We start from the raw sequence: 13269 nt of genomic DNA on the forward strand, positions 1-13269 counted from the left end.
AGTGCGTGGCTTTACGCCAAGTGTAGGTTTTATACATCGCGATTTGAACGTGGAAAAGTTCTTACGCAACATTTCTTTGCGTAGGCACCGTTTATACATGAGGCCCCTGGTCTTAGTCTGTATTATTGTATACATCAAGATTCCTTTTAATATCATGAAGCCATCATTATTTCACAAATCTGTTACCATCTATTCTTGGTTATTTACTCTGCCTGTTGCTGATCTAAATAAATAAAGGGTTCTTTCTGGAACCTTCACGTGGATGGGTCTTTCGGGACAGAAAAATGGTTCCCCTCAAGTACCACTCTGGCACCTTTACTTTTAAGAACTCGGGATACGACCACTGGTATCCTTAATGTTAGGCAGCAGGGCTACCACTGTGCCACCATGCTGCCCACCAGTCATGAGATGACACACTTAACTCATATACTGTAGGTATTGCTGTACCGGCTTCGCTAAACGGTGCACTCTCTATCACAATATATACATTATTTTTGGAGAACATGGAAAATAATAAAAATGATTAGCTTTTAAATGACAAAACTCACAAAATTGGTATAAAAATACATTTTAATATGAAACAATAGAAAACGAAACTATCCCGTCAATCTTAACCAAGCACGCTTCTCGTGGCAACTTCAAACAGCCTAGCAGGCTAAGACTGACGGTGTAAACTTAAATGACTTTTAACAGACTTTTCGACTGATTCCTAGAAAAATTGATTAAAGTTTGCATGGCATAATCAGCAGAGGCGGGTAGCAACGAGTTACATTTACACCATTACATTTACTTGAGTAACTTTTTTTTATAAAATGTACTTCAAAGAGTAGTTTTACTGCACCATACTTTTTACTTTTACTTGAGTACATTTATGAAGAAGAAACGCTACTCTTACTCCGCTACATTGGGCCACACTAGAATCGTTACTTTTTTTACTATATTTTTGCTATAGAGAAGTCACCAGTGGATCTACTTCATGACTGTTTCACCAATCAGACATAGCAACAATAATCACATGGCTCTGTTTCACCAATCAGATGTTGCAATGGTAATCACATGGATCCGTTTCACCAATCAGATGTAGCCATGCAGTCACATGACCACACACAAACTGTGGCAGCATAGCGGCACAAACTGCTCACAGACAGCGGACAGGGAAAGAAAGAATACATGAAAATGAGAGCCAACTGCTGCTGAAGCTTAACCATCACTTCACTGAGTGAAGAACAAGGACGTTTTAACACAACATGCACAGACACAGACAGTCAAGTTAAAGTGAGACTTCTTGATCGCGCACAAGCTGCCTTGTTCTAATGTTATTTTCTATCAGCTGTGCTGTTTGGAGGGCATGTGAATATGCAGTATCATACTGTCAGTGTACAGGAGATCTCGTCACTGTAAGTACTTTGCACTGCTCAGACATTCATGTTACCTATTGTAAGTATCAGCTTCAAATGCTTTGTTATGAAAAACTGAGATTTGGAACTCTGTGTTATTTGTGCGTCTTTATTTTGTAAAGATATTTATTTTTACTCATTTTTTATTTTATTATTTAGAAATAACAGAATTTGCACATTATTTTATATTTTTGTCTGTCTTATTAAAACATTTCTAAAAAATAAGTAACTTATTATGATCAAACAGTTACTCAATACTTGAGTAGTCTTTTCACCAAATACTGTTTTACTCTTACTTGAGTAATTTTTTGGATGACTACTTTTTTCGTCTACTTGAGTAATATTATTTTGAAGTAACGCTACTCTTACTTGAGTACAAGTTTTAGCTACTCTACCCACCTCTGATAATCAGTATTTATGCTGTAGCGCCCCATGGGTCCGGACCTCATGAGGGTGTGACCTCCGGGTCTTTTCAATACAATTATTAGGAAGTAATGGGCAACGACCCTGTCATACATATGTGGAGAAGGGAGCAAAAAAGTGTAACTTACAACATAGCTAATACTCCAATAGCAATAATAAGCTTCATACTGGCATAGCATATACGACACTGATGTGGTAAAGTGAAATTGAATCATCAACACGCCATCAGGACTGCAACGTCACATTCAGAATGTACTGCTTATACTCGCTCCTAGTATGAGCATCTGGGCTTACATTTAAAGTTGCGTTAAAACTTAAGAAAGCTCTTCCTCTGTTGTTTGCCTTCATTAATGACCAGATAATATTACTCTACACATTTGATATACGATGGACGTTCAAAAAGTTTCCGCACAATTTTTTAAAACTCTGTTTATTAAAGACTTAAAAAACAAATGACATCACTTTTCTACCTTGTCACCTTCGTTTGTGATGCAGTTTTCCCAGCGTCGTACAAATTTTTAATACCCAATTACTACTCCTCCCACTTTCACCGTTTCCAACAAAAATATAAAACTGCAGAAACTTTTTCAATGTCCCTCGTAACTGCATTTTTACCGTCGCGACTTTCCTATAGCACCGCTCCGATACTTCTCTCTCTCTCTCTCTTTCTTTATGGTGGTATATATATGCACTGGGTTCGTAATGCTATATCCTTTATATAGTAGTTAAGGTCGCTTGTAAATTAACGAGTGGTTCTCAAAATCACCCCCAAAACTAAAGTTGTATTTAAAACGAGCCACTATTTATATTTAACTTCATTCTTTATACTTTGCTTGCAATGCTATCTCAGAAAGACAGACGTTACCTTAACTAGATCACAGAAAACATTGACACTGTTATTTGAGCAGCATGATCAAGAACAATAATATTACTATTACTACTACTGCTACTACGAAACTAATAATACTAACTCTAATACTACTACTGCTACTACTACTACTTCTACTGCTACTAATACTAATAATACTAACTCTAATACTACTACTACTAATAATAATGCTGACTCTAATACTTCTACTACTATTACTACTAAAAATACTAACTCTAATATTACTACTACTGCTACTACTACTACTTCTACTGCTACTAATACTACTACTACTACTAATAATAATAACAGATCGATGTTCTGATATAAACAAATCAACACAATATTTAGAAAATATATGGATGGATAATGTAGGCTATAGCTTTTTGCAAAAGGTGCCCTTTCCATGTTTAACATCCATCCATCCATTATCCAACCCGTTATGTCCTAACTACAGGGTCACGGGGGTCTTCTGGAGCCAATCCCAGCCAACACAGGACACAAGGCAGGAACTAAACCCCGGGCAGGGTGCCAGCCCACCGCAGTAAAGCTGAATTGAATTATTTTTAAACCCCTCCTGTGTTTTATCAGTTACAGCAGCTGTGCCTTTCCCGTGTTATTACTTACTTCAAATGCCATTTGACTGCAGGTTGATAAATTTGGTTCTTTACAATAATAATCTGCAGATAATAATGTCCAATTAATTCAGTCTTATACTCTATGTGCTTACATAATTGCTTCCCCATTTATTTCTAGAAAACGGACTCTTTTTGTACTTTATTAATTAACGTACCTCAAGCACCAGGGGCCTCATGTATAACGGCGTGTGAACTCGCACTATAACATGGCGTAAGCACAAAGCCGAAATGTGCTTACGCACAGAAAAATCCAGATGCAGGAATCTGTGCGTACTCAAACTTCCACGTTCTTCCGCTACATAAATCCCGATCAGCGTGAAAACTAACGCTCGTGCATGCGCATTATGTAACGCCCCAAATCCTCCCAGAATTACGCCTCTTTGAATATGCAAATCAATATAAATCGCCCTTAAGAGCAGCCTTCTGTGAAAAGACAATGGGAAAAGCACGGGGAAAATATAAGAATTTCAGCGAATACCAAGTGGAGGCAAAGGAAAAACATACTATTTGTTCAAATAAACCGTGGTATAATCAACAAAAGGAAGTTGATCGAGTGACATAGCATGTTGGAGAAACATGAAAGCTCACATCCACAAAATCGCACAGTGCCGGAAATAAAAAAGAAGTCACATATCAAAGTCGCCGTGAAAAGAAGAGTTGTAAGCCCACTGTCTGAGTGTCATATGAAAGTTTATTAGGGTACAGAGAATAAAGGCACACAGTGAAGAAAAAGCACGAAATGTCCACTTCAATCTCGACATTTCCACTTTAATCACGTAGTTTATTTTGTCATTAAAGTAGAACATCATAAAATTCATCTTAAAATTGTTTAATTAACCAGTTTCTCAAATCACATTATAGTTAAAGTAGCACGTTAAATGAATAACTAAAATACTGAGATGTATACTTGATATCATTTTCATGATGATAGGAGTTAAAGCACGTTATTAAACATGTTTCACTTCGATGAAATAATTTATTGCAGCAGTACTCAGGGGCAGCTCTAAGCTTGTGGTGGCACTGGGTAGAGGAAGAATCGGTGGCTCCTTCGCCCGCCAATGCCAGTAAAGTATCTTATGCACGGTGGATGGCCACGTATGTTGCAGACACTAGCCGCCTCGTGCTCATGACACAAGCATTTAACTTTTGCCGAAATTTGTCGCTGCTTTTAGCTGTGTTGTTATTTTATCTTTCTGTTTTATATTCAATATATATTGGCGTAGCCGTCACTGCAGTCAGTGCTTTTCTTTTCCCAAGTAACCGATCGCCACACAATCAGCTCTGTAATAGAAGTTAAGCCATCTGTAAGCTTAGCGCCGATTCTTCAAAACGTTTAAAGAACATTGAAATATCTTCGTAGTACATGTTTAATTATTCTATCCTTAAAGACACTCCCAGTGAAGAATATAGATTATTTAAATGAAGTTAAAGTTTTATGTGTATAATTTAACAAACATATTTTGCTGCATTTCACCTTGCTGCAATGATATCGTCATCATATGTAAATACGCGCTTTATAAATTGGCTCAGGTTGTGCGATATTATAAGTATAGTGCAAGTTTACAGTGCGGTGATTGTACTTATAAGTCCTAACAGATCTACAAGGAGCAATTGATTGAGTGCATTTAAAGTTCTTGGGATTAAACTGTTTCTGAACCGCGAGGTCCGTACAGGAAAGGCTTTAAAACATTTTGCCGTGGCAGAGACAGCGTGTGCTTAATGCCGTATACCGATAATTCTCTTTCCGATCAGCTCCTGCTATGATTCACACTCAAATACAGTGATATAAATACTCCGAGTGGTGCAGTGAGAGTAATATGGAAAAAGATGATCCGCTGTGGCAACTCCTAACAGGAGGAGCTGAAAGAAGAAGAAGAAGAAGAAAATGAAGAAGAAGAAGAAGAAGAAGAAGAAGAAGAAGAAGAAGAAGGTGAAGTGAGAGTAACAACGCTAAAGCAGTTATGGCATTTGGAATACTATGGCTGTTCCCTGGACCATTATATTGTTACGAGTTAATTACATTCAGATGCATTACACTAATAAACAATATGCAGTTAGTTTCAGTTTATTTATAAAGCCGCGTCATGAAAATAATGAGTAATCACACAAGAAGAGTAGCACTGCTTTGACGCTGGGTGCCGCCAGTTTGCAAAACCGAGCAGAAAACTTGCGTACGACAAGGTATGAGGTACCTTGGAAAAGTGCGTGGCTTTACGCCAAGTGTAGGTTTTATACATCGCGATTTGAACGTGGAAAAGTTCTTACGCAACATTTCTGTGCGTACGCACCGTTTATACATGAGGCCCCAGGAGAGAGCCCTGCTCATTGAGCTGTTGGCACGTGTGCTCTGCTGAGTGAGTGGCTGTCAGACGACTAAAAGAGGAAAATTTACAAAACATACAAGTTGAAGCATCTGCTCTCATGGTGAAAGTGAAGTAGTTAACTCATTTCTAGTTGAAGTCGCACAGAACATAGCTCTGTTTTAAAATAGAGGAGTTTACAAATTCACCAATGCTTTTCAATGGGACATTCTGAAATTTTAAAACGTCATACAGCGCAATCTGTTTGAGAAATCTGAATGAAAATTGAAGTGTTTTTACAAATTTTATTGAACAATATATATGCCATTTCTCAAAACAACTGTTCCACATGGAGCCGTGTTGTTTTATGTTGCCAGACACTCAGATATTCATGTGCTATCGTAATAAGTGCTTTGTGAGTTATAAGTTAACACATCTAAAATGGAAAGGTGAGGGATTTTTTTGTATTGTTTGTATTTGTAAATATTTTTCTAATATAATAATGTAAGTATATGTATAATCATAATGTTTGAATAAAAATACATTTAGTAGTATTTATTAGAACAGTACACAGAGCTTTACCAATAAGAATGATAAGAATAAGGTTAACTGAACTGAATAAATGGACTGAGCAGAAGAAGCGAGCAGACTGTTGACTTGCTACTAAAGTATAATGGAGTTTTCTCAGGTTTATCCAGCAGGTTTCAGGAACTGAAAGTAAAACTGAAAAAGTTTAAAAGAAACAGTGGTGAGGAGTAAAATCAGCTGAGCTGGTTAGTGTTTTATCAATACTAATAAAAGGCAAAGCCCTCACTGACTGACTGACTCGCTCCTCGCTCATTACTAATTCTCCAACTTCCCATGTAGGTAGAAAGCTGATATTTGTCAGGCTTATTCCTTACAGCTTACTTACAAAAGTTAAGCAGGTTTCATTTTAAAATTCTACACATTTCGGTCATAACGGTCAACAACGTCCGCCATGTTAAACTTTCTTATTTATATCCCCATCTTCAGGAAATTTAGTATGCGGCTTCCCTGCGCTAACCGATACCGATGTACGTACTTATTTCGGTGGTATGACGCCACTGTTGGCCGCCATATTGAACTTTCCAATGGTCTTTGTTACTTATGGGCCCATCTTCAAGAAATTTGGTACGCGGGTTCCCAACGCTAACTGAATCCTACTTACGTACATATATATGTCCATAGACTGCAGCTCTGTCGCCGTGTGAGAGTTTTTATTCCTCGCATCCCCGTTATACCCTCTGATCCCCATTTCATTTCAAACGCCTCCAATTTCCAGTAGGGCTCTGCTTCGCAATGACAATTAATAAGTCTCAGGGACAGACCCTACAAAAGGTTGGCATTGATTTGAGGCAAGATTACTGTTCACATGGCCAACTGTACATTGCATGCTCAAGAGTAAGCTCAGCGCACAGCTTGGTCATATTGCAACCGGAGGGCCGAACTGACAACGAGGTATACAAAGAGATCCTTAACAAATAATTATTGGTATATTTTCTCTCAGTTTAAAAAGTTTTACTTTTCTTCTTAATAAAAATTTTAAAGCAGTACTTCGCCACTGTGATGTGAGGATATTTTGCTAGTAGTAAATAAAGTGAAGTTCTGTATTTGAATACATTCTTGTTCATCATGGCACTGAAGAGTAGCAATGAGTTGCATGTTTATGAAACAACTGAGGAGGACATTAGCGACTACTATGACTTCTACTTTCCCTACTACTACTACTAATAATAATAATATTAATATTGATTTTATGATTACTACCACTACTACTGTTTCTATAACTATTACTACTAGCATTACTACAATTACAACTACTTCTACTAAACCAAGAACTACTACTACTGCAACTACTATTAGTATAAAAATAATTCTATTGCTACAGGAACAACTACTACAATGCCAACAACAAATACTGCTACTACTACTACTATATTACAGCTAATACTACCATTTTTAATTATAATAAAACTAATACTTTTTGTACTACTACATCTGATGCTAATACTAATACTACACAATTGCTTCTACTACTAGAAATACTAATACTCCCCTTTATCTACTGCTACTAATATTACTTTGACTGCTACTACTTCTAATACTAATACTTTTATTACTACTTCCACTATCACTACAGCTAATGCTAAGACTGAATCTACTACAGTAACTCTAAGTTGGCAGAGGTTTTATGTGTGCCACTGTGATCTTTGAGGGTTTTTCTTACACGTTATTTTATTTACAATGGGAATCCAAACGAGAGAGTGAATCTGACAAGGAGATGAGATGAGGCACGTGATACACAATGCTGAAGTGCTAATGTGGCCTGCTAGGTTCTGATCAGTACTATGGCAAGAGTCATAATGGTCGGTGTCAGCTACTTCAGTGCTTTACAAACTGATACTGCCAAGCAAACAACCGCTGCAGTAACCTCCCCATGTTGGAAGGTTGCAGGTTCAAAGGGAAAGCATAAAAACTCAAACAACTGTATGGAACCCCAGAGCTCACCTACAGACGGATGGAAGACATCGCTCCTGCCTGTGTTTAGGACAAAAATTCTTTCCAGCACGCTGTCTCGATGTTGGACAAGTACCAATTGCAATAAACTCTGACTGCATCTGCTGTGGCCAAGTATAGCTCTTCTTTGACTATCATTTTATTGTGAGTGTTTAACCGATATTAAACAGAAGCTAAAGTATAAACTTCTATTACTGTTACTGACTCTTTCTTCTATTTAGAATCACCGCTGTACTTCTGTGAAATGATCTAAGATATATGTTAGTTCAGTCAAGTCTGCAATAACTAACTAACCTGCAAGATACACTAAAATACTACTGCTATTAGTAATACAACTATTAATAATACTACTAATTCTACAACTGTCACTACACTGGTTGCCTGTGTCATTCAGGATTGACTTTAAAATACTGCTTATGGTTTATAAAGCCTCAAATAATCTTGCTCCATCTTATATATCGGAATGCCTGACACGTTATATTCCAAATTGTAACCTTAGATCTTCAAATGAGTGTCTCCTTATAATTCCAAAACCTAAACTTAAAAGAAGTGGTGAGGCAGGTGGCCTTCTGCTGTTATGCACCTAAAATCTGGAATAGCCTGCCAATAGGAATTCGCCAGGCTGATACAGTGGAGCACTTTAAGACACTGCTGAAAACACATTACTTTAACATGGCCTTCTCATAGCTTCACTTTAACTTAATACTGATACTCTGTATGTTCAATTCATCACAATAACTATTCATAGTGGCTCTAAAATCCATACTGACCCCTACTCTCTCTTCTGTTTCTTTTTCCGATTTCTTTGTGGTGGCGGCCTGCGCCACCACCACCTACTCAAAGCATCCTGATGCACCAACATTGATGGACTGAAAGCCAGAGTCTACGTGACCATCATCATCAGGTCCTTCCATGAAAACCCTAAATACAAAGAGGACTGTTTGACTTATGTTAGGTAGATTGCCCAGAGGGGACTGGGCGGTCTCTTGGTCTGGAAGCCCTACAGATTTTATTTATTTTTTTTTTTTTCTCCAGCCTTTGGAGTTTTTTTTTTGTTTTTTCTGTCCACCCTGGCCATTGGACCTTACTTATTCTATGTTAATTAATGTTGACTTATATTTATTTTTTATTGTGTCTTCTATTTTTCTATTCATTTTGTAAAGCACTTTGAGCTACATTTTTTTGTATGAATATGTGCTATATAAATAAATGTTGATTGATTGATTGATTGAACTAATAATACTATCTCCACTGCTAATATTACTTATACTACACCTAATACTAGTTCTATTATGAAAAACAGTAATACTACTACAAGCACTACTACTACTACTGTGTTTCCCCACAAATAAGACCTACTTTGAAAATAAGCCCTAGCATAATTTTCAGGCTGCTCTGTTATATAAACCCTACCCCAAAAATACAGTAAGCCCTCGTCAAGATCGCCAGCTGAAAAGTAAGGCGCCTAAGGCCAGGTTTATACTTCATGCGATGTGACGTGTGTGCCTGAAACATCCAGTAAATTCCGAGGACACCTTGCCACAATATCTCTGAAAAGGATTTTTGATGCTTCGGGGAAGAGCCCATCCAGCAGCATCGGCACAAGACAGAAACTAAATCTCAGGACAGGGCAACAGCTCATCGTAAAGTGAACTCAAGCTCACACATACACTGCCGTCATTGTACCTTCACCAAATCCCCAAACCTTCATGTCTTATGATGGAAAACTGAGCACACTGTGGAGACCCAGCCGGAAAACTAGCAAACTCCAGGCAGGGATCACAAGGGGACGTGACTCCCTACGAGACAGCAGCGCTACCGCTCTGCCACCATTGCACCCCATATGTGTAACTGTTAGCAGTATTCATTATTTGAACAAAGTTAACAATTTATCTGTAAAATGTATCATACATACTTTTAATGTGCAGAGAGCTGGAATATTATAAATTGAATGTGTTCTGTGTGGCGATGCTGCTTGCCGCTGCTGTCAGGTCAGGAGGAAGCCCCAGAAGCAAGTAGTGATTTAATAAGTGCGTCGGTTTTAAGATGACGTTTACGACAGTCAGCTTTAATGACAAAGTAAACTATGAGGTTAAAGTGGACTCTTCAAGTTTAAAGCTGAAATTTCCACTCTAATCAATAAATAGAAATTTTCATTATGTCCTTATTTTTTTTTCTTTGTGGCTTCAATACGCCGCCGTACATTCTGATGGTATTGTGAAGGTGTGGAAAAAAAAAACGATGGCACAGAAGGTGGTATGTGAGACTTTTAAAATATATCATGTCATTACTTTGAGAAATATGAAATGCTTGAATATCAAAGCAGTACAAATGCATTTGTTTGTCGGCATTTTGCTTCACCACATTGAGCCATTCATCAAACATCAAACATCGAAGTACGCACATCAATCCTGGAGGATCCGAAAAGTGGCTGAAGTAGCAAGAAATTCAGGCTGAAATTCAGGGTTTGAATGTTGAGATTTATGACGATATGAAGATGACATGACTGTATTTGGATAAATGCGTATTGTTGTACATGAATATATGTAAGATATCCCCTGAAAATAAACACAAGTGCATCTTTGGGAGTAAAAATTAATAGAAGATCCTTTCTTATTTTCAGGCAAACACAGTACTACAACTAATACTGCTACTATGACAACTACTACTACAAATAATAGTAATAATAATTATAAAATGGCTATTACTACTGCTAATATTTTTACTACTACTGTTACTAATATTAACACAACTTGTACTGCTACAACAAAAACTACTACTACTACTACTACTAATAATAATAACAATAGTAATACTGCTACAGCGATTAAATCTACTACTACTACTACTACTACTACTAATAATAATAATAATAATGCTACTAATGTTGATACTTTTGCAACTAGTTTTATGAATATTAATACAACTGGTACTGCTGCAACAAAAAACTACTACTATTACTACTACTAATAACAACAGTAATACTGCTACAGCTATTAAAACTTCTACTACTACTGTTACTACTACTACTAATAATAATAATAATATGGCTGCTACTGTTGATACTTTTGCAACTAGTTTTATGAATATTAACACAACCGGTACTGCTGCACCAAAAAACTACTACTATCACTAATAACAATAGTAATACTGCTACAGCTATTAATACTACTACTTCTACTACTACTACTACTACTACTACTACTAATAATAATAATAATATGGCTTCTAATGTTGATACTTTTGCAACTAGTTTTATGAATATTAACATAACCGGTCCTGCTGCAACAAAAAACTACTACTACTACTATTACTACTACTAATAACAATAGTAATACTGCTACAGCTATTAATACTACTACTTCTACTTCTACTACTACTACTACTACTACTACTACTACTACAACAGCTACTACTATTACTACAAATGCTACTACTACTACTAATAATAATAAGGCTACTACTACTAATATTTTTACTACTACTGTTTCTATATATATGCAGAGACATTGAGGTGTGTTTGATTCTCCTTAAAATCAGGTCTTAGGATCAATACTGTTTAGAATTAAAAGCTTTCTTTTACTCTTTGAATAACTTTAATGTTATTAAATGAATGCCATATTTGCCCCATTGTGTGTGTGAGTTGCACTTGCGCCCAGTCCTGGTCTTGTTCCTGCCTTGCTCCCGGTACTTGCTGGGACAGTCTTCAACTACACTGCAGGCCTACACAGGATAAGCAGGTTAAGAAATTAACAGACAGATGGATGGATGGAATTCACAAACCAGACCAGCAGCAGTGCTAAATGTAATAAAGCCAAGTTTCTCATACATGTCAAATTAAGTAGGCTTGAGAATTTTATGTAAAGTAGAAACATTAAATTTATTCAGCCAAATGTGATATCCTAATATACCTTAGCTGTAACTCTTCAGTTGAAGTTTTATTTTTCAAATTAATATTTTTCACTGAATTGCGAAATGGGTTTTAAAAGTATAATTTCAGGTACATTGTATTAAAAGTCTCCACAGCTCAATGGTGCTAATATTATTTTGTGAAACATACATATTTTGTATATCTGAATAAAGCGTGACATTTTCTATTTTGGTCAGTTTATGCTGTAGATCCATAACCAAGTCAAGTCAAATTGGGGAGCATCCACTGGTACAGCGCATTGCCAGAGCCACCACACGACAAACAACTTGGGATCCTGGTTGGCAACCCCCAGGCAGACACACAGTCCAGTCCTACCTTCTGGAAATGATCTTCTATCTACTGTAGTCAGATGTTAAGTGGGCGACCCCTTGGTCTGGTCCAGCCACTTGGGTCCCCAACAATAAGGATCACCCTCGGGTGACACATGTAGTGCCATAACTGACTCTTCCTCACAATGGAGGTAATGTGCCTCATTCAGGATTCTGTGAGCAACACAAAGTCAAATCAGCCGTACCCAAGGATTCTCCGGAGAGATACAGTAATGAAGGAGTTCAGTCTTCATCTCAAGTTACTGGATAGCATCCATGTCTCTCAACCATATAGCAAGTCAAGAAGCACCAGGACTCAGAAGACTTGGACCTTCATCCTGTTCCAGAGATATGGGGAGGGCCACACACCCCTTTCCAGTGACATCATGACCCCAATCCTCTCCTAATCCATCTACAGAATTCATAGGAAGAGTCACCAGAGACATGAATGTCACTGACAAGGTAAGTAAACCTCTCGACGAGGTCGACACTCTCTCCACAGACAGACACACTGCTGATGGCTGTGATGAAGAGGTCATTTAAGGCCTGGCTCTTGGTTTTTATCAGGACGTTCACAGGACCAGACACTCAGACTCCTCACTCAGTCTCTCCAGAGCTCCCATCAGAGCCTCCATTGTGAAGATCACAGCATTGTCAGCAAAGTCAAGATCAGTGAATCTTTCTTCACTAACAGATGCCCCACAGCTGCTGGATGCTACAACCAGTCCAACACCCAGCCCATACAATCATTGAACTGAATAGGAGCAGATCACACCACTGACGAATCCCAGAATCAACTGGGAAAAACGCAGAGGTTCTGCCTCCACTCTGCACAGCAATCAAACTATAAGTGTACAGGCTGATCC

This window comes from Polypterus senegalus, chromosome 12 (assembly GCF_016835505.1).
Source record: "Polypterus senegalus isolate Bchr_013 chromosome 12, ASM1683550v1, whole genome shotgun sequence".
NCBI lineage: Eukaryota > Metazoa > Chordata > Cladistia > Polypteriformes > Polypteridae > Polypterus > Polypterus senegalus.